This window comes from Pongo pygmaeus, chromosome Y (assembly GCF_028885625.2).
Source record: "Pongo pygmaeus isolate AG05252 chromosome Y, NHGRI_mPonPyg2-v2.0_pri, whole genome shotgun sequence".
NCBI classification, from domain to species: domain Eukaryota; kingdom Metazoa; phylum Chordata; class Mammalia; order Primates; family Hominidae; genus Pongo; species Pongo pygmaeus.
In genome coordinates, this window is record NC_072397.2 from 2,303,642 (window position 1) to 2,329,644 (window position 26,003).

The window sequence follows — 26,003 nt, forward strand, 5'->3', positions numbered from 1 at the left end:
AAAAAAACAGTTTGCTAAAGCTTTCTTTGTAGTGCAATTGTGAATTTTCAGGAGCATCCCATGAACATCGAAAAGGGGATGCATTCACGCTTTTTAAGATATTGAGGATGTGAAAATTAAAATCGGCTTTGTAAATTCTGCCATGTCTGTGAGCTCCCAGCATTTGATCAGCTGAGGCTTCAAGCAGTGAAGTAGAGTGCTTTTCCCCTAACGTGCACCGATCTGGAGCCTGCGTGTATTACCGCTGGGCACACAGCCTGCCCTGACCAGCCATCTGGCTGCAGAGGAGCTATGTGGCCACGTGGTCCTTGTGGTTACTTTAGTGAAGCAGAGGTGATAAAACGGTGTTTCACAGGACTCCCGCAACACACAGCTTTGATGTCGGCAAACTAGAACCCGGGAGCGAAATCTGCCCACAGTGAGTTTTTGTACAGCTTTCGAGGTAAGAATTTTTTTGTATTATTGTCGTTATTGTTGTTTTGAGATGGAGTCTTACTCTGTCGCCCAGGCTGGAGTCCAGTGGCGTGATCTCGGCTCACTGCAACCTCCGCCCCCTGGGTTCAAGCGATTCTCCTGCCTCAGCCACCTGAGCAGCTGGGACTACAGGCATGCACCACTACGCCCAGCTACTTTTTGTATTTTCAGTAGAGACAGGGTTTCACCATGTTGGCCAGGCTGGTCTCGAACTCCTGGCCTCAAGTGATCCGCCTGCCTCTGGCTCTCAAAGTCCTGGGATTACAGACATGAGCCACGGTGCCCAGCCAAGAATGGTTTTTACATGTCTGAATAATTTTTAAAACTCCAAAGAACAATAATATTTTGTGATGCATGAAAATTATGTGACACTCAAATTTTTATGTCCATAAAGTCCACTTGGCACACAGACATTGGTTACATATTGCAGCAGAATCCATATGGTTTGCAAAGATAAATGCCTTTACTATCTGACCTTCTGCAGAAAAGCTTGTCTACTCTTGCCTTAAGAAGCACGTAAAATACTTACAACACTGGCACATGTTAGGCATGGAGGAAATCATAGCAATTATTTTGCACCTTCATTACATCTGAGAGGATTTCCCGAATTTAACCATTTAACCTAATTCCTCACTACCTTTTGGGAAACATTTTTTTTATTAAGGTGAAATTCACAAATCATAGAATTAACCTTTTTTTTTTTTTTGACGTGGAGTCTCTGTCGCCCAGGCTGGCGTGATCTTGTCTCACTGCAACCTCCGCTTCCCGGGTTCAGGCAATTCTCGTGCCTCAGCCTGCCAAATAGTTGGGATTACAGGCAGTCACCACCACATCTGGCTAATTTTTGTATTTTTAGTAGAGATGGGTTTCATCATGTTGGCCAGGCTGGTCTTGAACTCCTGACCTTAGGTGATCCACCTGCCTCAGCCTCCCAAAGTGCTAGGATGACAGGAGAATTCACCATTTTAAAGTGAACAATTCAGGTTGCTTGCTGCTTTCACAGTGTTGTGTGGCCACCACTTCTACCTAGTTCCAAGATATTTTCACTGCCCCCAAAAGAAATCCCATTAGCAGCTGTTTTTTACATTGGCTTCCTGGGACTGTCATAAAAAGATGCTTCAAACTGGGGAGGGGGCTTAAAAAACAGACAGTTAACCCTTCCTCCCTTCCTGCCTTCCCTCCTTCCTTTCTCTTTCTTCCTTTCCTTACCTTTCCCCTTTCCCTCCCTCCCTCCCTCCCTCCCTCCCTCCCTCCTTCCTTCCTTCCCTCCTCCTCCTCCTCCTTCTTCTTTTCTGTCTTTCTCTTTCTCTTTCTTTCTTTCTTTTCTTTTTCTTTCTTTCTTTCTTTCTTTTTCTTTCTTTCTTTCTTTCTTTCTTTCTTTCTTTCTTTCTTTCTTTCTTTCTTTCTTTCTTTCTTTCTCTTTCTTTCTTTCTCTTTCTTCTCTCTCTCTTGCTCTCTCTCTCTTTCTTTCTGACAGAGTCTCACTCTGTTTCTGTTGCCCAGTCTGGAGTGTGGTGGCACAATCTCGGCTCACTGCAACCTCTCCCTCCCGGGTTCAAGTGATTCTCCTGCCTCAGCTTCCCAAGTAGCTGGGATTACAGGCGTGCACCACCATGCCTAGCTAATTTTTGTATTTTTAGTAGAAACGGGGTTTCACCATGTTGGCCAGGCTGGTCTCGAGCTACTAATCTCCAGTGATCCACTCACCTCAGCCTCCCAAAGTGCTGGGATTACAGACATGAGCCACTGGGCCCAGACAGCAGGGCTGATTTCTTCGGATGCTGTGAGGTAGAATGGATTCCATGCCCCTCCCGTTGCGTCCAGTGGTTTGCTGCCAATATCCCTTGGCTTGTAGGTGCATCACCCCAATCTCCCACTTCATGCTCCCAAGGCCTTCTCCCTGTGTGCATGTCAGTGTCCAGATTTCTCTCTTCTTTTAAAATACCAATCATATTGCACTGGGGCCCATCCTGTTCCAGTATGACCTCATCTTGACTAATGATTAGGTTGGTGCAAAAGTAATTGCGGTTTTCACCTTTAAAAGTAATGGCGAGGGGCTGGACACACTAGCTCACGCCTGTAATCTCAGCACTTTGAGAGGCCGAGGTGGGCGGATCACAAGGTCAGGAGTTCGAGACCAGCCTGGCCAACGTGGTGAAATCCCGTCTCTACTAAAAATGCAAAAATTAACTGGGTGTGGTGGTGCACGCCTATAATTCCAGCTACTCAGGAGGCTGAGGCAAAAGAATCACTTGAACTCAGGAGGCAGAAATTGCAGTGAGCTGACATCGTGCCACTGCATTCCAGCCTGGGTGACAGAGCGAGCCTGTGTCTCAAAAAAAAAAAAAAAAAAAAGTAATGGTGAAAACTGCAATTACTTTTGCACCAAAGTAATACATCTGCAAAGATCTTATTTCCAAAGAAAGTCACATTCTGAAGTACTGAAGGGTTGGGCTTCAATATATGAAGTTTGCGGGAGACAAAATGCAACTCATAATTTATCCATTCCCACGTCTTTCCAGCCCCTGGCAACCCGCAATGTGCTTTCTGTCTCTGCAGATTTGCCTGTTCTGGACATTTCAGAGAAATGGAATCCTACACAGTGCGTTCTTCTGTGTCTGTTTTCTCTAACTCAGCATCCAGTTTTTGACGTCTATCCACTTTGTAGCAGATGTCACGGTGTCAGTCCTCTTTAGGGTCAGGGGACTTTGAAGGAAGTATCTTTCTAAATGCATCAACTGCTTCCTGGACTCTGCCACTCAGAGCTTAGGACTGCACAAGCTAACTGCCTTAGACCATTTCCCCCATATGCACACACACGCACACACACGCACATGCACACACATGCAGATGCACACACATGCACACAGACACACACGTGCACACACACACACACACCTGTGTGCACAGGAACTTAATCCATCCAAGTAACTTACCTTTATAAAGATGTTGCAGTCCAGGCGCGGTGGCTCACACCTGTAATCCCAGCACTTTGGGAAGCCGAGGCAGGTGGATCACTTTAGGTCGAAAGTTCAAGACCAGCCTGGCCAATGCAGTGAAACCCTGTATCTACTAAAAATACAGAAATTAGCCGGGCGTGGTGTCGGATGCCTGTAATCCCAGCTACTCGGGTGGCTGAGGCAGGAGAATCTCTTAAACCTGAGAGGCGGAGGTTGTAGTGAGTTGAGATCACACCACTGCACTCCAGCCTGGGCAACAGAGTGAGACTCTGTCTCAAAAAAAAAAGGAAGATATTACATAGAAGACAAATCCCAAACACCAGATCAACAACATGAACAGACTTAACACTCCAGGTGCTCAAATTTGCAGAGAGAAAAGTCCAAGGTTTATTTCTCCTTTTGGGTCTGTTTGACATGAATCCTGCTTCTCTGGGAATTTAGAAGCTGCCCTCATAACTAAGACTGATTTTCCCCTTTCTCCTGCAGTTAATCTATTTACCAGAGGACTTCAAAGCTGTTTGCAAATGCTAACTTTTTAAGTTCTTGCCTACTGCTTCATGGTAGGTAGAGTGTAAGGGTTAACCCACGAGTGGTATATGGATAAATTAGACACAGTCACAGATCTGCAGGGAAAAATATAATTATAACCATTGTGAAAGCAGGATTAATCATCGAACTGAGCTATCCAGTCATATTTCTTCTCCAAGGAGATTTCAAACAGAAGATGTAAATTTTGGTAGTTACATAAAATGTCTCAGATTTAAATGAAAGACACAAAAAGCCACATGTCATCTGCTTTTCCTGAACAACGGTCTCTGCTGAAATATTGGTTCTGCCACCTACAAAGACAACTGAAGGCTGAGGATGAAAAATGCCTCCTGGAAGTCACTGAGTTTGTTAGGTATAAAAGCCAAGACTTCAACTGAGGTCTTTGCACTGACGTGTACATTAACCCCACACTGGGTATCACTGTACTATCACGTCCTGCAGGAGGAAGATTACAGACGGCCAGTGTCTTCTCTGGTTTCTGGGTTGGTGACTTTGAACTTGCTACAGCTCCCACACCCGCAGCGAGCAGAGTTGCCAAGCAAGTGTGCCGGCTTCCAGAAGCCTGAGATGCCCATTGGTGCTTGGGAACCACCCGAGTTTCCCCATCCTCTGTGCTGCTGCAGATTGGTTGGGGCAGCCCGGGGAGGCTGGCTCCGACACATGACTGAGCGTGCCTACACTGGTCCCACAGGTTTTCAGCTGTGGAGTTTGGGATCTGAGCTTGGAGCCCATTTGTTTCTGGCAGTTCGGTTCATATTTTCCACTTGAAGACATCGCCTCCCTTCCTTCCAAGCTGGGAGACCAGAAGTCAACAACAGGAGGGTGGAGAGGCCGGATCTCATAATCCGCTTGGCTGGGGAGTCCACTGAGGTTCTTGCATCCTGAAGCAAACCATGGAGAGCTGGTGGGGACTTCCCTGTCTTGCGTTCCTGTGTTTTCTAATGCACACCCGAGGTAAGAGGCATTTTGCTTTGAGGGAGATCTGCCTGGGCATGGATTTTTCTCTTCTTGCTTTAAGAAACTCTTTCCAAAGGAGTTGCTATGAAGTGAATGGGGATAATTTGCCCAATGGGATTAGAAAGGAGACTAAGAGCGATGGGTGGCTGAGAGGGGAGGGAGAAGACGGGCTGCTCCAATTTGGAATCTGGGAATTAGATCCAGAAGGGCAGGATGTTAGCTGATACCATCTAGATATTCACCATATTTTCCTGTTTTGATCCATGTGTCCCAAGCATTTAAAAAATGACCTATTTAACTCCATGATTCAAGCATGACTGGGCATGTGGGGAATGTCAGTCATTTCTTTCTGATTTTAAAAATCAGTTCTGACCATTTCCATACAGTAAAAGTAGAGTTGAAACTACTTCATCCTGTGGGGCAGATTAACAGAGATTCGTTTGCCAGAAGGGTTGCATTTGTTCAGATTTTTAAACCTCTTCCTAAACACTGTCATTCATTCTTGCAAATTAAAACCACCTGAATTGTTCACATCAAACACTTCAATATAAACTTGCAGGCTGGCTGTCCCAGACTCCAAGATTAGATTTTTTAGTTCCGTGCGAGGACCTCTTTAAGAAACTCCAATGAACTCATAAAGTATAGGATTTGAACAACAGTTGAGTAAGTTTCTTTGGTCATTTTAATGTGGCTATTCCAGAGAAGGGAATACCTGGGCGCATCTTAAGAGAGAGAAGTATTTCTGCTGGGGGTTAAAACACATCATTCAGATGTTCCTGTGGCAGCACTTCCTGTTTATCTTGTTTAAAGACATGGATGTCATTAAGATTGGAGTTGGTTGTTTATGGGCGGAGGCAGTGTCGGGATGGATAGATCCTGGTGGACATAGTCTAGGATCTGCAGTGAGAATTTTTTATTATTCTGTGCTGTCTTCAGATCTCACCTAGTAAGTGGACAATGTGGCCATGCGTTCATTTAGTTTCTGTTTACAGGGAGATGTTCAACAGTAAACCCACCTCCCCAGAAAAGTACTTCCAGGAGTTTGTATCATTCACAGTAAGAGCCAAAGGTTAACCATATCCCCTTGAGCAAATCAACTTCTACAAAGTGCGGATACAGACAGTTCCCAACTTACCATGGTTTGACATGATGGTTCAATTTAAGATTTTTCAACTTTACAGTTGTGCAAAATTGGTATGCATTCAGTACAAACTAAAACTGTACTAACTGTACTGTACTTTGAGTACCCATACAACTTTTCTTTTCTTTCTTTTTTTTTTTTGAGATGTCGTGTCATTTCATTCTGTTGCCCAGGCTGGAGTGCAGTGGCACAATCGCAGCTCAGTGCAACCTCCACCTCCTATGGTCAAGCAATTCTCCTGCCTCAGCATCTCAAGTAGCTGGGATTATATGCTGCCGCCACTACACCCAGCTAATTTTTGTATTTTTAGTAGAGACTGGGTTTCACCATGTTGGCCAGGCTGGTCTCAAACTCCTGACCTCTGGTGATCCACCTGCCTCGGCCTCCCAAAGTGCTGGGATTATAAGTGTGAGCCACCATGCCCGGCCCCATACAGCCATTCTGTTTTTCACTTTCAGTACAATATTCAATAAATTATGTGAGGTATGCAACACCTCATTATAAAGTTGACTGTGTGCTAGATGATTTATCCATCTGTTGGCTGATGAAAGTGTTCTGAGCACTTTGAAGGCAGGTAAGGCTAAGCTATGGCATTTGGTAGGGTAGTTGTATTAAATGCACTTATGACATAAAATATTTTCTTTTTTTAAATGTGTTCTAATTTTTTTGAGGGAGGGGCCCACTCTGTCACCTAGACTGGAGCACAGTGGTTCCATCATAGCTCACTGCAGCCTTCACCCCAGGGATTCGAACAAACCCCCCACCTCAGCCTCCAGAGTAGATGGGACTACAGGCATTTGCCACCGTGCCTGACTAGTTTTTAAAACCTTTTGTAGAGATGGGATCTCACTATGTTGTCCAGGCTGGACTTGAACGTCTCAGCTCAAATGATCCTCCTGCCTTGGCCTCCCCACATCTTGAGATTACAGGCATCAGCCACCACACCCTGTCCTGTGCTAAATTCTTTCAATGACAGCAGCACTTCCTATGCGCTAGGCATGGATTAACTTAGTTGATTGTCCCTCAGCCCTATGACGGGAGTGTCATGCCTGATGTCATTTTACAGATGATGTATTAGTCAGGGTTCTCTAGAGGGACAGAACTAATGCAATAGAAATATATATAGAGAGAGGAGTTTATTAAGTATTAACTCACACGATCACAAGGTCCCACAGTAGGCCATCTGCAGGCTGAGGAGCAAGGAGAGCCAGTCCAGGTTCCAAAACTGAAGAACTTGGAGTCTGATGTTCCAGCATCCAGCATGGGAGAAAGATGTAGGCCGGAAGACTAGGCCAGTGTCTCTTTTCACATTTTTCTGCCTGCTTATATTGTAGCCTCAGTGGCGGCTGATTAGATGGTGCCCATCCAGATTGAGGGTGGGTCCGCCCCTTCCAGTCCACTGACTCAAATCTTAATCTCCTTTGGCAACGCCCTCACAGACACACCCAGGATCAATACTTTGTATCCTTCAATCCAATCAAGTTGACATTTGGTATTAACCATCACAGATATGGGTAAACTGAGGCACTGAGGATTTGGACGGGGACAGCTGGCAGCAGAATCTGAGCTGTCTTGTAGCTCTCTCTGGGAAGACTCCAGTGAGCATCCTGCTCTATCCCAAGCCTTGTCTTCCGAAAATCAGAATCATCCCTTCTCCAAGTGTTACAGGAAAGGGGTCCGGATCCAGACCCCAAGACAGGGCTTGGATCTCGCTCAATAAAGAATTTTCAGGGCAAGTCTGTAAAGTGAAAACAAGTTTATTAGGAAAGTAAAGGAATAAAAGAATGGCTACTCCACAGAGCAGCTCTTAGAGCTACTGGTTGCCCATTTTTATGGTTATTTCTTAATGATATGCTAAGCAAGGCTTGGATTACTCATGCCTCCCCTTTTTAGACCATGCAGAGTTCCTGACATTGCCATGGCATTTGTAATTGCCATGGTGCTGGTGGGAGTGTAACACTGAGGACAACCAGAGGTCACTCTCATTACCATCTGGGTTCTGGCCGGCTTCTTTACTACAACCTGTTTTATCAGCTAGGTCTTTATGACCTGTATCTTGTGCAGACCTTCAATCTCATCCTATGATTCAGAATGCCTTAATCATCTGGGAATGCAGCCCAGAAGGTTTCAGCCTTCTATTGCCCAGCCCCTATTCAAGATGGAGTCGCTCTGGTTCCAGTGCCTCTGACACAAGTAGCGCCCCTTAGGGAGGTTACAGGAGGGACTAGGAAAGAAAGTGAGGTCTGGATCAGGGCCCTTCTGTGTAAATAAGATGATGTGCATGCAGCAGCTGGGTATGTCCTGGGTAAAAATTAGTTAAATGCACAGACGACCGTGTTACATCCCCAGCCATCACCAGCTGGAAATGGAGCACATTCCCAAGATCCCAAAAACATTCTGCAAGGCTGGTGGGATGATTGCTATGAAGTACTTAAGAAAACAGATTATTGTTCAGGATCAATAGCTAATGCATGTGGGGCTTAATGCCTCTGTGATGGGTTGATGGGTGCAGCAAACCACCATGGCACATGTTTACCTATGTAACAAACCTGCACATCCTGCACATGTATCCCGGAGCTTAAAATAAAATAAAGAAGACAGAATATTGTTAATGGTTAATATACTATAAATCATTATTATGATTACTAAATTATCAATACAAAACAAGATAATAACAATATGGCCATATTCCTAATAGAGGTTGACATTTTAGCAGCCCCACGTTTCCACTGTATTTAATTAGTATTTGCCGTCCAATCCAGAGAGGCATGAAGGAACACGAGACAAAATCAGGTCTTCTAACAGCTGAGAAGAAGCTGAGAACCAGAAGTGGAAACCCCAAAGGGCAGTGTGAAATGTCATTTATTGAGGGAAAAAAAGAAAATTATAGGGTTTGATAGAAGAAATAAGCACTAGTGTTTAGATAATCAGTAGGGTGACTTTAGTTTACAATAATCTATTGTAGATTTCAAAATAGAAGAGTTGGAATGGTTCTAATATGAAGGAAAGACAAATATTTAAGGTGGATGGATATCCCAAGTAGGCTGATTTGATCTTTACAAATTATATAAATGTATTAAATTATTACAGGTACCCTGAAGCTATGTACATCTGTTATGCATCAATTAAAAATAAAAGAAAAGGATATATGTCCAGGATAAACACCAGCTAATACAGTCTCTTCCAAGTCTATTGTACATTATTCCATTATCAAATTTGAAACCTGAGAGTTCCCTGACCCCCCTCACAGGATGTGCGACAGGGGTGTGCTTCATCTGTTTGACCGCCACACACTGAAACCTCTTATGGGAGGCAGAACTTGCAGACGGGCAGGTGCAGCAGCTAGTGTGAGTGTTTTTGAGCTCTGGGCCCCATGGTAGCATCTAGGGATGGGTACCTGTGACCCCCAAAGCCCCAGTGGGCGTTTTATGGTGCTCTTTTAGCTCTGCCATCTGCACGTGGCTTAAGAGTTAGCCAGCTCAGTGCTGTCTTGGTACCCGGGTTCTTGTCCAGCATCCAGGAAGAATCAGGTCACACAAACCAGCTGAAGGATGGTAAATGCAGAAGAGTTTGTTGCCAGATGGAGATGACTCTTAGTGGGATGGTTGGGGAGTTGGAAAGGGGATGGAGTGGGAAGATGATCTTCCCCTGGAGTTTGGTTGTCCTGCGGCTAATCTCTTCTCCAACCATCCCCAGCTGAACACCTCTCAGTGTTCAGATGTTCCTTCTCTTCTCTCCTTCTCTGCTGTGCTGCTCTTTGGTTCCTCTGCTTTTCTGCTCATCTGTCTGTCTGCACATGGGGTCTGGGGTTTGGGGTTTATATGGGTACAGGACGGGGGGCATGGTGGGTCAAAAGGCAACATTTGGGCACAAAAATAGGAATGCCTGTTTCCATTTAGGACTACAGGTTTCCAGGCTTGAGGGCGAGGCCTTTGCTGGAGAACTGCCCTCTTCTAGCTAGTATCTTCCTGCCTCCTGCCCGTATCAATATGACTTAAAATGTGTGTGCATTTGTATAGAGCTGTGTTTCTATGTAAAGACTAAAAAAGACTTATGAAAAAGACCACTCAGAGCTCTCAACAGTAGCACATCATATTTCTGAGTACTTCCTGTTGAGTAAAGGTAAGTGAGGATTGTTCCAAGTATTTTTCATTACTTGCTGCATTAGGTTGTCACAGGCTGTTTAGTTTACTTCTAAAAATTGGGATATGGGGAAGTTGTGGGCTGGGCACAGTGGCTCATGTTTGTAATCCCAGCAGTTTGGGAGGCCGAGTTGGGCAGATCACTTGAGGTCAGGAGTTTGAGACCAGCCTGGCCAACATGGCAGAATGCTGTTTCTACTAAAAATACAAAAATTAGCCAGGCATGGTGGGGGGTGTCTGTAATCCCAGCTATTCAGGAGGCGGAGACGGGAGAATCGCTTAAACCTAGGAGGTGGAGGTTGCAATCAGCTGAGATCATACCACTGCACTCCAGCCTGGGTGACAGAGTGAGACTCCATCTCAAAAAAAAAAAAAGGAAAAAAAAGTTATGATGATTTCCTAAGGTGAGAAGCCATACCATGCCAGCGTACAGAACCCCAAACCACGCCAGCCTCATCCTACGTCTCAGTTATCTTTTTCTTGACTTGCTTCCATTCTGGTCCCCCCTCTCTCCCTGCCCCCTCCTTCCCTGCAACTATCCTTTGATCTAGCAAATTTGTGGGTGTGGAAAGGGAACCACAAATGGGTCATTTCACTGCCATTGTCACCTTGAGCATGCAGCCATTTAGTGCAGTGATTCTCTGTCTTTGATGTGCAGGTCATCACCTTGAAGGGAGGAGGTATTAAAAGCACCACCCCGTCCCCACCCACTGAGATCTTTATTCAGTAGGTGTGGGTCAGGCATTTGGGAGCTGGGAGACCTGCATTTTAAGAAGCACCCCAGGTGATGCCCAGGTGGAGCTATGTGCTTCTTTTAAGAGATGATGACTCTGTGTGCAACCATGTGGTTACCTTTGCGTGGAGTCTCAAGGATCACTGCCACAGTGGGGAGGCAGCTCTGTGGTCTCCAATTCGGTGATGTGTCATTCAATCTATGCAGGCCCAAGGTGACACCCCCAGATACAGATGCTGCCATCCAGCCATTCTCAACCAGGGATCATGTTTATCCACAGGGACATTTGTTGATACCTTGAGGCTTTGAGTTGCCACACTGATAGCAGGGAAGCTCCTGGCATCTAGTGGGTGGAGCCCAGAGATGCTGTTCAACACCCTGCAGTGCACAGGACGCCCCACAGAAAAGAATGATCCAACCTCATATGTCAGTAGGACTGAGGCTGAGGAATCTTGCCTTAGCATGACAGATCCTGTCTGTCTGTCTGCCTATCTGTAGATCTATCTATCCTCTACCATTATCCATCGACCTATCTGTCTCTATTATATACACCTATCATCTACCTAATCTGTCAATGATTTTCTGTCATCTATTTATCTATCTATGTATCTATGTATCTATGTATCTATGTATCTATGTATGTATGTATCTATCTATCTATCTATATCTATCTATCTATCTATCTATGTATCTATGTATCTATGTATCTATCTATCTATCTATCTATCTATCTATCTATCTATCTATCTATCTATCATTCTACCTACTTCTCTATCCAACTCTCATCTCTATTACCTATCTATGTATCTATCTATGTATCTGCCTATGTATCTATCTATCTATCTATATATATATCCATCCCTCTATCAATCTATCTGTTTATCTAGCAGTCCATCATCTATCTATGACATTCTTCTGCTACCCAGGGATAATTGTGTTCCTCAAGTAACACTTGGCAATGTCTGGAAACAATTTTGGTAGTTGCACTGGGATGGGTGTTCTCGCATCCGGTGGGTGGAGACAAGGCATGTTGTTCAACACCTTACAGTGCACAGGACAGCACTCATGACAGAGAGTTATGCAGCCCCAAGTGTCATTAGTGCTGTAGTGGAGAAACTGCTGTTAGTCGTAACTTCTAACCCTGTGAAAGGGGACAGGTTGGAAATGTCATGCTCCTGTACACTGTAGGAGGTATAGTTGTCTGGAGGTATAGTTGTCTTGTACAGTATAGGAGGTATGGTATAGTTGTCTGGGGCATTTCTAAATGGATCTTACTGTCAGAATGCACTTGTAGGATCTTTTCCCCATAGGGCATAGAGCCATGGCACATATAACCCAGAAGCTAAGCATTCCATAGTTTCCTTGTTGGAGTAGGAAGGGGCTGTGCAGGAAAAGTCTATGGCTGTTTGGCACCTGAGTGTGAAGACATCTGGCAAATATTGGAGCCAATTACCAGACAAGCACGGAGTCCAAGAAATGTCTCCCCTTTCTTGGATAACAACTGACCCTTCCTTTGAGGGCCCCCCTCATTCCAGCCACTTTCCTCTTTCTCATTGGCACACAGGGAGTAGAAAAGTGGGGTTCTGCCTGCAGGTGGGGCTCTGCCAGACACGGCTAAGCTCCTGGGAATTCCCCCAATAGATCAGGGGCCAGAGGCACCTAAACCTGTCAGCGATGTGTCCAGCCACGGTGCTGAGGCAGGGAAACTCTGCTGTAGTCTGTGAATCCCAACCTCTGGGAGTGCTTCAGAATCTGCATGTGGCCAGATTCTGGGCTGATCTAGAATCTGCATGTGGCTGGATTCTGGGCTGATCCAGGCATGGAGGCGTGTGCCTGTAATCCCAGCTACTCGGGAGGCTGAGGTGAGAGAATTGCTTGAACCCGGGAGGCAGAGGTTGCAGTGAGCTGAGATTGCGCCATTGCACTGCAGTGAGCCGAGACTGCACCACTGCACTCCAGCCTGGGCAACAGAGCGAGACTCTGTCTCAGAAAAAAAAAAAAAAAAATTGAGGAAGAGTATTATTGAGGGCATAGGCCAGGCGCGTGATGTTGCTGAGATGAAACTGTCTCTCCAGATTCCCAAACCCTGGTTATCTCCACTGAACCAGGCTGTCCAATGGCATCCCCATTGTAATTGACCATGTTCCATGGTTTAAATCTGTTGTGAGCCAAATTGTACCCTCCTCAATTTTACAAATGGAAGTCCTAACCTGCAGGACCTCCAATTGTGACTGTGTTTGGAGATGGGGTCTTTAAAGAGGTGATTCAGGCCGGGTGCGGTGGCTCATGCCTGTAATCCCAGGACTTTGGGAGGCTGAGGCAGGCAGATCATGAGGTCAGGAGATGGAGATCATCCTGGCTAACACGGTGAAACCCCATCTCTACTAAAAATACAAAAAAAAAAAAAAAAAATTAGCTGGGCGTGCCTGTCGTCCCAGCTACTTGGGAGGCTGAGGCAGGAGAATCGCTTGAACCTGGGAGGCAGAGGTTGCAGTGAGCCAAGATCGCACTACTGCACTCCAGCCTGGGTGACAGAGTGAGACTCTGTCTCAAAAAAAAAAAAAAAGAGGTGATTCAGGCAAAATGAGGTCACTAGGTTGGGCCCTGATCCAACAGGACTGCAGACCTAATAAAAAGAAGAGATGAAGACACAGACATGCACAGAGGGACGACCCTTTGAGGACTCAGGGAAAAGATGGCATCCATAAGCCAAGGAGAGAGGTCTCAGTAGGAACCAGCCCTACCCACACCTTGATCTCAGACTTCCAGCTTCCAGGCCTGTGGGAGAATCAATGTCCACTGTTTAAACAGCCTGGTCTGTGGGACTTTGCTATGGCAGCAGCCACGTGGACAAACACATTCGTATTCCAATGAATGAGTTACCTCTGTAAGGGCTGAATTGTGCGCCTCCAAAATTTATATATTGAAGGCTTAATCCCTAGGACCTCAGAACATGACTGTGTTTGGTGGTGGGGTCTTTAAAGAGGTGAGAAGGGTACAATGAGCTCAGGAGGTTGTGCCCTGATCCAATAGGACTGGGGTCCTTATAAAAAGAGGAGATAAGGACACAGACACACACAGAGGGATGACCCTGTAAAGACACAGGGAGAAGATGGCGTCTACAAGTCAAGAAGAGAGGCCTCAGGAGGAACCAGCTCTGCCCATGCCTTGATCTCAGAATTCCAGCCTCCAGGACTGTGGGAGAATAAAAGTCTGTGGTTTATAAGCCACCCAGCCTATGGTATTCTGTGATAGCAGCCTGCAATGGACTAAGACATCTCATAAGAAGAGCAGATGAGGACACAGACACACACACAGAGGGATGACCACGTGGGGACACAGGGAGAAGACAGCATCTACAAGCCCAGGACAGAGGCCTCAGGAGGAAACAGCCCTGCCCATACCCTGATCTCAAGACGTCCAGCCTCTAGGACTGTGGGAGAATCAATGTCTGTTGCTTATAAGCCACCCAGTCTATGGTATACTGTGACAGCAGCCTGAAATGGACTACGACACCTCATAAGAAAAGGAGATGAGGACACAGACATACACAGAGGGATGACCATGTGGGGACTCAGGGAGAAGACAGCATCTACAAGCCCAGGAGAGAGGACTCAGGAGGAACCGGCCCTGCCCACACCTTGATCTCAGACTTCCAGCTTCCAGGACTGTGGGAGAACCAAGGTTGTTGTTTAAGCTGCCCAGTCTTTGGGATTTTATTGTAGCAAATCTGGGAAGCCATTACCAAGTCTCTGTCCTGCAAAGTGAGATCCATGGATCTGCAGCCTTGACATCCCCCGGGAACTGATGAGAAACACTGTGTCTTGGGCCCAGACAGACCTGCTGAAGCATAGTCTGTGTGTCACCCATGTCCTGAAGGATCCGTGTGCACACCACTCAGGGAAGACAGGTTTACAACACACCATCGACCAGTGCCCCATTGCATGGTCTGCGGTATTTTCCTTGCACCAAAGATGTCTTTCTTTTTGTGATGAATGATCATTCCTTCCTCTTTGACAACAAAATACTTTGACCTCTGGAGACACTGTCTGTTGTGTTACAGACATACACTGAGGCCTGAATTCTGATTACCAATGTTTGCTCTAATAGAGCTTCAATCTACAACTGCATAATACGGTCCACTGGGAAGTCAAGAATGGGGCCAATTGGTTGACCTTCTGGGGAGAGGCTGGGCTGCTCGGATGCTGAGACCATGGAGGATTCATGGGTTCCGAGGAGCAGATCATGTACTAGGGCAGCCTGCTCAGCTCCAGCGTCTGCAGCCCCGGTGAACTTGAGCATTAGGGAGTCCCTGGATATTCATGTTGAGGTGTGGAGGAGGAGACTCCAGCTGTGTTTGATTTCCTGTCCTGCTGGAAATGGAAACTTCATAACCAATTAGAGAACAGAATGGATTTGATCTTATCCATGGGGATAAACTGGAACCCAGCCCTTGGCAAACAAGGCCCACCGGGAATAAGATTCCACCTTGGGGCAGCAGCCTTCCTTATCACTTTCTGTTGCAACCTACAGTCCTACTCTAGTCATATTATTTAATTTTTTTTACTCTGTGAATCATGCCATCCTGGGAGAGAGTGAGATGGAGCAAGGACACCCCTCTCAGGGGCCTGCCAGGCACTCTCCCTAGCATGGGAATAAAGGAAAACCTTGAGTTCCTTCAAGGGAAATTCCAGGCACCTCACTGGCCTTGAGAAGTACATGGAGTGGCTTGATAAGCAAGGTTATTGTAGTGTAGAACAATAGCCAAGGAAGTTAGAGCCTCAAGATGTTTAGTTTCCTGTAAAGACTAAAGATAACATCCTTTTTTGAGATGGAGTCTTGCTCTATCACCCAGGTTGCAGTGTAGTGGTGCAATCTTGGCTCACTGCAACCTCCAGCACCTCCTGGGTTCAAGCAATTCTCATGCATCAGCCTCCCAAGTAGCTGGGGCTACAGGTGCGCACCACCACGCCCACATTTTTGTATTTTTAATAGACACAGGGCTTCCCCATGTTGGCCAGTCTGGTCTGGAACTCCTGTCCTCAGGTAATCTGCCTGCCCCGGCCTCCCAAATTGCTGGGATTGCCGGTGTAAGCCACCATGCCCAGCCAAGATAACATCTTACTATATGGCCGTGAGTTGATTTTCAGGAACCCAGACCCCCACCAAATAAAAAATGCCATCTGCTGGCTCATAGACGTTGGGTAAGAGAAACTGAGGCCTGAATTCTCATTACAAATGTTTGTTCTAAATTCCTTCCCTGGGGCATGTGGCGGTGGGAGGGGGGTGGAAGGAGGTGCTGGAGGAAGTCGCACCAATGGCCAGAACTAACATTCATTTCTGCTGACCCCAAATGTTCAGACAAAGCTTCGCCTCCTTAACCAATGACAAATCAGAGAAACTGAATCCACATTAAGCCCCTGCTTCCAGGTATCCTGCCTTTTTAGGTCAAAGCAATGTATAGCCTGCATGTATTATGGCTTTGTCTGTAACCTCTGCCTCCTTGCCATTGAAAACCCTCACCTACTGGCCACCCAGGAGGTTGGGTCTTAAGGCATCAAGGAGGTTGCTTGATGACCTCTAAATAGCTAGGAATAAATGCCTCACTTTCTTACACTGCAATCCCGATGGCAGTGTTCGCCTTTACTGCACAGGGCCGGTGGACCTAAGTTGAGTTTATTGGAGGTGTTCGAACCAGGGCAACTCCAGCTTGAGTAGGGGCTGGGTAAAATGAGGCCGAGAGCTGCTGGGCTGCATTCCCTGATGATCAAGGCATTCTAAGGCACAGGATGAGATAGGAGGTTGACACAAGATACAAGTCATAAAGACCTTGCTGATGAAACAGCTTGCTGTAAAGAAGTCGGCCAAATTTTACCAAATCCAAGATGGCGACGAGAGTGACCTCGGGTGGTCCTCACTGCTACCTTCCCACCAGTGCCATGACAGTTTACAAATGCCATGGCAATGTCAGGAAGTTACCCTATATGGTCTAAAAAGAGGAGGCATGAATAATCCACTCCTTGTTTAGCATATCATCAAGAAATCACCATACAAATGGGCAACCAGTGGCCCTCGGGGCTGCTCCATCTACGGAGGAGCCATTCTTTATTCCTCTGCTTTTCTAATAAACTTGCTTTCACTTTATGGACTCGCCGCAAATTCTTTCTTGTGCAAGATCCAAGAACCCTCTCCTGGGGTCTGATTCCAGACCTCTTTCCGGTAACAAGTTCAGTCACAACAACCATTATCATATGCTTTCTATATATACACATGTATTTTTTAATTGCTGAACAGGAGTCAAAGAGAAACCTTAGGATTTGACTGAAGGAAGTCAAGATTTGTCCTTCTTGGGGTCCCTGTGCCAGCTTTGTAAAACCTCGGAACTTTCCCCTCTGTGGGCTTCCTCAAGCTGAGAAGGGCTCTATGGGTTTAGGACCCACTAAGTGGCTTCATCTGCAGCAGCTGACCCCAGAAAGTTGATTTAAATGAACCCACACTTCAGAGGAAACCAGTACAATCCGATGTAAAGAAATAAAAAACAGGCCGGGGGTGGTGGCTCATGCCTGTAATTACAGCACTTCGGGAGGCTGAGGCGGGTGAATCACTAGATGCCAGGAGTTCAAGACCATCCTGGTCAACATGGTGAAACCCCGTCTCTACTAAAAATACAAAAATTACCTGGGCGTAGTGGCATGCACCTGTAGTCCCAGCTACTCGGGAGACTGAGGCACTAGAATCGCTTGAACCAGGGAGGCAGGGGTTGTAGTGAGCCGAGATTGCGCCATTGCACTGCAGCCTGGGCAACATAGTGAGATTCTGTATCCAAAAAAAAAAAAAAAAAAGGCTAGGCACGGCGGCTCATGCCTGTAATCTCCGAACTTTGGGAGGCCAAGGTGGGTGAATCACGAGGTCAGGAGTTTGAGACCAGCCTGGCCAACATGGTGAAACCCCATCTCTACTAAAAATAAAAAAAATTAATTGGGCATAGTGGGGGGTGCCTGTAATCCCAGCTACTCAGGAGGCTGAGGCAGGCAGGAGAATCACTTGAACCTGGGAGGTGGAGGTTGCAGTGAACCGAGATTGCGCCATTGCACTGCAGCCTGGGCAACATAGTGAGGTTCTGCATGAAAGAAAGAAAGAAAGAGAGAAAGAGAGAAAGAGGGAGGGAGGGAGGGAAGGAAGGAAAGAAGAAAGAAAATAATTTCTTGAAAGGGCTTTGTTTCTCCAGGGCATGCAGATCAAAGGACATTGGATTGAATAATGAAATAGATGAGGCTGTCTGAATGTACTAATGTGGTTGCATGTCCCCTAATGATTGCAGTTGGCGCTAATTCAATTCCGTGGTGTATAAATTCTGCTGGCAATAGCTGTAATTGGGGTCACGGATTTAGATAGTCTCTGTGTGTTCGTTTTTATTTTCTGCTCAGAGCTTGCTGGGAGCTGATTTGCTTCTTTAGAGCGAGGTAAATAATTCAGTGGGAAGCGGAGGTTTTGCTGTGGGTCGATTGCTCTCCTGTGCTGTGTGGCAGCTGTGCTGGTGGCAGCTAATGTTCAGTGGGCAGTGGCCTTGACATTGCATTATTATTATTCGAGCAATGGTAATGTTCTTTGCTTTGCAAAATTGCTGTTTGTTATATTGACTTTCTGGGGTCGTGGCTCCTGAAGCGTTACTGAAAATCATGGACATGAAGCAGATTTATTAATTGGCAAAAAGACATACAAATGTATTTAATGTGTATACACAGGAGCATTCAGAATGAAGACCCCAAGTTACAAGGGGAGATTGTCTATATTTATGCTTTGGTTCAACCAAGTCTGGACAGCTGTGTAGAAATAGGGTTGGACAAAAAGGGCCTGATCCAATGCTAATGGTCTGAGTAGGGAAACCCAGCCAGGCCTGTGTGTCTAGATTCTTCTTGGCCTCTCTCTCTCTTTTTTTTTTTTTTGAGATGGAGTCTCACTCTGTTGCCAGGCTGGAGTGCAGTGGCACAGTCTTGGCTCACTGCACTCTCCGCCTCCCAGGTTCAAGCAATTCTCTTGCCTCAGCCTCCTGAGGAGCTGGGATTACAGGAACGCACCACCATGCTCAGCTAATTTTTGTATTTTCAGTAGAGACCGGGTTTCCCCATGTTGGCCAGGATGGTCTCGATCTCTTGACCTTGTGATCTGCCCTCCTCGGCCTCCCAAAGTGCTGGGATTACAGGCGTGAGCCACTGCGCCTGGCCTGTGCCACTCTTTATACAGATAGGATAGAGGGAAAGTTAGAGTCCTGTTTTTAGGTTTTATGGCTGGCTTCGGGGGAAAGTCGTTCTTGTTTCTGGGACCCGCCTTGGGGAAGAGGGATTCTAGTTCCTTCGGTGCCTTAGGGGAGAATGGGACTCAGAGACGGGGGGCTGGAGAAGTTCCGAGAGAAACTTCTGCTTCTGAGGCTGCTGCTGAGGCCTGCACTTGGCGATATTGTTTCGTAAGCCTGAACCACGTGTGGGTCTGAATCAACATAAAGAATTTGGGTGGGAGGCAGGGGAACTCCAATAAGAAGCATCTTTGAATCCAGCAGGGGTGGAATTTGGGCCCCAGAGGGGTTTGGTGACTGCAGGCTAGAGAAGAATGCTTCAAAGTGCTGTATCACATGACTTTGCTCGGAAGAGTCCCGAGCACAGCTTCACCGGGGGCTCATGTGTAACGCTCGGCCCACCCATCCACCAACAGGAGCCACTTAATCGACGTCTCCAGGATGCCAGCAACCGAGGACCGTTGTCATAGTCCCAGCACAAAATGAGGCTGCTTTCTTCTTGGGGGTTTAGGGATCCCAGACCACAAGGATTTGATTAAAAGCCGCTCAGTTCACTAACTATAAGCAAAGCAAATCGGAAACAGATCTCCTGTTGCTGCCCCGTCTTATGTTCTCAGTGGAAAATAACCCTCGTGAAAGCAATAGCGTCATGTGCAACCCTGATCTTGGAGACAGAGACCCCAGAGTTAGCGTTGTCTACCTGGGACATCTCCCAGCCCAGGGGTCTTACTCCAGGTCCATGAAAACCCCAGCCTTGGCTTTGCTGCAACTTCCCTGGAGAGGAGAGAGGACGGGGGCCCTGCCTGGGAGATAGATTTCCTGCCTGGCATGCAGTACTGGAGACTGTCTCAGTGCCCAGGCTGTCTGATGCTGGCCGGAGTCCGCCTGGTTTATGTAACGAGGTCTGGGTGTGACCGACAATGGCCTCGTGTGTGTGAGTCACGCATGCAGCAACTTCTGGCTGCAGTGCAACCCCTGAAACCAAGCAAAGCCTAAAACCCCCAGGCTCCACTTCCTCTGTGACACTCCCCACCCCCGAGTCCTGTCATCCCTCAGGGTCATCCGGAGCATCTCAAAGCTAAAGGAGCCTCCGCTGCAACCTGCCCTCCTGCTGCAGGATGAGACGAGCTGTCTGCAGCCCTCCCGTGCCACCTGCCTGTTTTATGCAACAGCATTTCAGAGAGGAGGGGCTGGGAGGGGAGAGATAACACCGAGGACTTTGGTTATTTAGGGCAACAGCAGGGAGTGGCCGGGTGCACAGATTGGAGGAGATTAAGTGGTTGCTGAGGGGATGCCTGGGATTGCTGGGATGGGCGGAGATATAACACAGTGAAAGATATTGGTCAACGGTGAACACAGATTGGAATGTAAATTCTCAGGGTGTGTGCATAGCCGAGACGCTTAACCTTGGGGTCCTGGACAGGTGTCTCGACTGGAACTGCTGGCAGCCTTGGAGGGGAGATGTTGCACAGATCCAAGAGGCTGACACGGTTCCTGTCCCCCAGCCCAGTCTGAGCAGCTTGGACCATGATGACCAAGAGAGCTGGAGGAGGCCAGGTGCGGTGGCTCATGCCTGTAATCCCAGCACTTTGTGAGGCCAAGGCAGGCGGATCACTTGAGGTCAGGAGTTCGAGACCAGCCTGGCCAACATGGTGAAACCTTGTCTCTATTGAAAATACGAAAGTTAGCTGGGCGTGATGGCATGCACCTGTAATCCCAGTTACTCAGGCGGCTGAGGCACAAGAATCGTTTGAACCCAGGAGGTGGGGGTTGCAGTGGGCTGAGATTGTGCCACTGCACTCCAGCCTAGGCGACAGAGAGAGACTCCATCTAAAAACAAAACAAACAAAAAGAAAACAACAACAACAACAACAACAAAAAAAAATAGGAAGAGAGCTGGAGGGAGCAAAGATTGGCTGGGTTGTTCTTAAAGGCGAGCCTGTAGTGATCACTGGCAACAGAGAACGTCATCTGAGAGGGACGTGGGGGCTCCCAGAGTTTGAGAGAAACGGCTGTGTGGGATTTGACCTGTGATGGCACCACCAGCTCCCAGCCTCCAGTCTGGGCCCAGGGGCAGCTGCTGTGTGCACCCTGGGCTCAGAGTTCCCCTTCCCTCCAAGGTTTGTGACTTTGTCTTGACTTAGGGATTCCTGTCTGGGGATGCGTCTTCTGCTCTGGAGAGGCCCTAATTGCCTCCACAAGGAGCCGCAAAGCCTGTCCGGGTGGCATCTGACTGGAGCCATGCCACAGCCTGTACGAATCTATGTTGGAGCCCTTGAACCTTCCCCCAGAGCAAGCATCACCAAGGCAGACCGATTTTTGGGAGGGAGACAGACATCAGAGCAGGGGAGACCCAGCACCGACGGCTCACCTGGTTCCCCCAGGCTTAGCCTCCTCCAGGGCTTACTGTTTGAGTGAGAGGTTGTCCCCCCTGGACAATTCTGTAGATTCTGACTCTGCTCCTGCCTTGCCCTGAACTTCCCAGAACCTCAGCTTCTTCTTTTGGGAAATATGCATGCTGGTCATACCAACATCCTTGGGTGGGCAGATGAGATACTTGGGTGCCTGGCATTACTGCAACAGAACTCAATGCATAGTAAGTGCTGATTCAATGTGCTCCTGGCTGCATCCTCTACTTCCTGATAAATTCTCTGGTGGTGTTTTCTCTACGAGGCTAGTACTGGCAGAGGCAAGTGAGGAACAGGAGCAAGGTGTGCATGTATGTCAGCAAGAGGGACCCTTCACCCTCACAAATTCTGCAGTGTGTTTTTAATGATGAGTCACGAAGATGTGAATGTTCTCTTCTCTCTGCTGCAGACACATTCATTAGATTAACTGCTTTTGGATCAGGTAGGAACCTCAGCTTGTCCACACAGATTGCTTCCTGACCCTATATTTGTCAGTGTAGGCTAGCTGCTGTAACAAACAGCCCCCAAAGAATTAAAAGTTTATCTCTTGTTTGTGTTGCAGCCAGGTGAGGTGGCAAAGGTGTCCTATACTCCATATAGTCTCTCAGGAATCCAGGATCCTCATATTGTTATGCTTCACCTTCTTCTAGGGCAGCCCCTCTCAACCTAGACTCTGTGTGTGTGTGTGTGTGTGTGTGTGTGTGTATGGGGGAAATGCCAGTCCTAAGCTGTGAGTGGGACAGTCCAGGAGAGAAGTCAATGTGCTTGGAGAGAGGCTTCCTTCAAAGTTTCCTGGCCATGAGCAGAATGAAGTTCTGACACAGGTTGCAACGTGAACGCAAATCAAGAGCATCATGCTCAATGAAAGAAGCCAGGCACAAAATACCACATATTGTAGAATTCTATTTATATAAAATTTGCAGAACAGACAATTCATGGAGACAGAAAGTGGATTAGTGGTTGTCAGGGGCTGGGGAGGTGGGAGGGGAAGTAACTGCTGAATGGGAACAGGGGTCTTCTTTTGGGTGATGAGTATGTTCTGGGACTAGGTGGAGGTGGTGGTTGCATCTCCCATGTAGCTCATGGTCAGGTTAGTTTTAGTGCTCTGGGCAACCCTAGGCTTGCAGGAGGAGGGGAGCAGCATGAGGTGAGGAACAAGGGGGATTCTGGCCTTTCCATCATGGGGTGACTTATGTCCTGTTTGCTCCCAATAGGTCAAAGAGACTTTGATTTGGCAGACGCCCTTGATGACCCTGGTAAGTGCCGATATTACAAGGGGAGGCTTCTCTTTTCAGCTTGGATCTAACAGCATCAGCTGTGTAGTTACTTTGGGGTTGGATTGGGCCAGTGTTGGGAATTTCTTGGTGTTGAGATCTCTGTTTGCAAGAGATTGCAGACACCTTGAGACAAACTTTTACACACTCTCTAAAAGTCTTAGACTCATTTCTTGGTAGGTCTGTGCTTCTAAACCTGTGGTTTAGGAATATGCTAGTATTTTATTATTTTATTTTACTTTATTTTATTGAGATGGGAGTCTCGTTCTGATGCCCAGACTGGAGTGCAGTGGTGCAATCATAGCTTACCACATAGCCTCGACTTCCTGGCTCAAGTGATCCTCCCACCTCAGACTCCCAAGTAGCTGGAACAACAGGTGTGTGCCCCCATGCCAAGCTAATTTTTTTCTTTTCTTTTTTTTTTTTTTTAGAAACGGATTCTCACTATGTTGCCCAGGCTGGTCTTGAACCCCCGGGCTCAAGCAATCCTTCTACCTTGGTCTCTCAAAACACTGGGATTACAGACGTGCCTTAACATGCCTGGCCCAGTTTCTGCTTTTCTTACACTTCAGTTCATATCCTTCATTGTCCCACACCCCGATCCCAATCCATGGCTTCCAATCTCCCCTCCCAGAACACACTTCATTCCGTTCTCCCCTCAACTTCTCTGGTTACCTTCACTCGCGGGGCTGTGAGTTTTTCTTCTCCAGGGCACTGAGGACCTGGAATCTTCCCATTCTGTGTTTTCGTCAGTCCAAGTTCAGCTGGAACCTTTCTGGCTGACCAGAATGCTGAAAATATGCGTCCTGGGCCCTGCAGAAAGTCCTGCTTGAGGCAGATGGTCTAATTGAGATTCAGATGTATTCAGACCATGGTGGGTGGGAGAAAGGGAAAGATTTGGTTTCTAATGCAGGCACAATAGAACCAAACATTTATTTTGAAACAAAAATAAACTTTTGTGTACACAGAGGAATAATCCATTGGGCTTTAGCATTGGGAACAACTGGTTGACCAGTGCAGTTACATAATGGTGTTTGTTGGAGGAAAAGAGAATGATAACCAGATCTGATCCTAAAAAGCCAACAACAAGATAGTAGGAACTCATCTGTCTCTCAGTTTTCTGCACACAGTGATGTTTTTGCTAATAATTATCCTACAAAGCAGATACAAAATTGTTGTCAGTGCAACAGGAAAATGTAATGACTCACCCCAACATGGAGGTGCCATTTCTCCCATGAAGTTAAAAAAGGTGAAGGTTGAATCCTGCCCTGTCAAGGCAGATTGAGGGGTGGTGGTTGGAGGCAGGTGTGTGGTTGCAACCACTTTGGAAGCATTGGGGGATTCTCTCCAAAATTCAGACTGAGTGTGTAGCACCAGCGTTTGGTTTGGATAAAGAATGAGGCATATCTGCAAGAGAACCCTGTGCAATAGTGAATGAGGGGCTGGCTGGTAGGCTCAGATACAGAACAAGACATGTTATTGATTTGAAAGATCACTGACATGTGACCCAGGAGTTCCACTTCTAGACAGATACCCAAGAGAATTGGGAGCCGGGACTCAAACAGTTATTTGTGTACCCATGTTTGCAGCAGCAATATTTACAATAAGCCAAAGGTGGAAACAACCCAACTGTCCATCAGGGGATGAATGAATGAACAGAATGTGGTCCCTCCAGGCAACAGAATATTATTTGGCTGTAAAAAGGAAGGGGGTTCTGATGCATGCTACATTAGCCTTGAAAATGTGCTCAGTGAAAGAAGCCAGGCAGAAAAGGCCACAGGGTGTAGGATCCCATTAATATGAAATGTCCAGAATAGGCAAATTCAGAGAGACAGAAAGTGGATTAGCGATTGTTGGGCTGGAAGAGGGGAGAAAAGGGAGGGACAGCTCATGGTTGTGGGGTCTCCTTTTCGGGGGATGAAACTGTTCTGGAACTAGATACAGGTGGTGATTGTACAATATTGTGAATATATGAAACACCATTGAATTGTACTCCTTAAAATGTCAAATTTTATGATATGTGAGTTTCACATTGATTTTTTAAAAAAATCACAGAAATAAACTTCCTTTCCACTCACCTGCTGCTACCTTTTCATTGCTCACCTAGAGGACTGCCAGTGCCTGCAAACACATCTTTGAATGCATCATTTTGCTACCAAGAGCCCCCAGTGAATGGGCAGGCATGTGCCTGTTCATACACAGCCCTGCCTTATGGGAAGGAAGCCCCAGTGCACAGGAGCCACAGTCACCTGTATGGTGACGGTGGGGAACTCTCTTTTCACTGTCTATACTGCTTGGGCTTTAAGAAACTCTGTGAGTGTATCACTATTTTAAAAAAACCTTCCTAATTTTACATTTTAAAAAGAAGACAGAGAAAGTAAGGATGGGAGAGAGGGAGGGCGGGTGGGAGGACGAAGGAAGGGAAAAGGAAGAGCAGAAAGAAAAGAGAAGGAAACAATGAAAGGACGGAGGAAAAGAGGGAGGGAGGGAGGGAGGAAAAAAGGATGGAAACAAGGAGGGAAGAAAAGGAAGAAGAGAGGGAATGATATGGGGAAGGAAGGAAAAAGAAAGGAGAGGAGATAAGAAAAGACAGGGAAGGAAGGAACAAGAGGAGGAATGAAGGAGGAAGGGAAGAAAGGAGGGGGGAAGGCAAGAAAGAAAAATGGGAGAAGAAAGGAGGAAGAAAGAAAAGAAAGAAAGAATAAGGGAAGGAGGGAGGGAAGGAAGGAGAGAGGGAGAGAAGAAAGGATGGAGGGGAGGAAGGAAGAAAGGAGGGTGGGGAAGAAGGAAAGAAGAAGGGGGAAAAGGAGAGAGGGAAGGAACGAAGAAAGGAGAGAAGGAAGGAAGGAGAGGAGGAAGGAAGAAGGGAAGGCAGGAAGGGAGAAGGGAGGTGGCAGGAAGGTGAAAAGGTGATGGGAAACCTTCAATTAAAATGCAGGACATGCGAAACCATATGCCCCGTTTGGAGCTTCAAGCTCTCCTTTTTGCAGTCTCTGCATCCCCAGTGAATGCCCCCACCACACACAGACCCCTGTGTTCCAGCTGCCTCCTACCAAGGCAATGCTAGGCTGT

At 46.9% G+C, this 26,003-nt stretch overlaps 1 long non-coding RNA gene across 1 annotated transcript; it reads left to right on the plus strand.

The window, feature by feature from the left end:
• Positions 1–3,995: 3,995 nt before the first annotated feature.
• LOC129025840 (uncharacterized) lies at positions 3,996–25,249 on the plus strand. Its single transcript, XR_010125573.1, has 3 exons — positions 3,996–4,937; positions 22,872–22,913; positions 23,363–25,249. It is a non-coding gene; the product is annotated as an uncharacterized LOC129025840 (long non-coding RNA).
• The last annotated feature ends 754 nt before the right edge of the window (positions 25,250–26,003 follow it).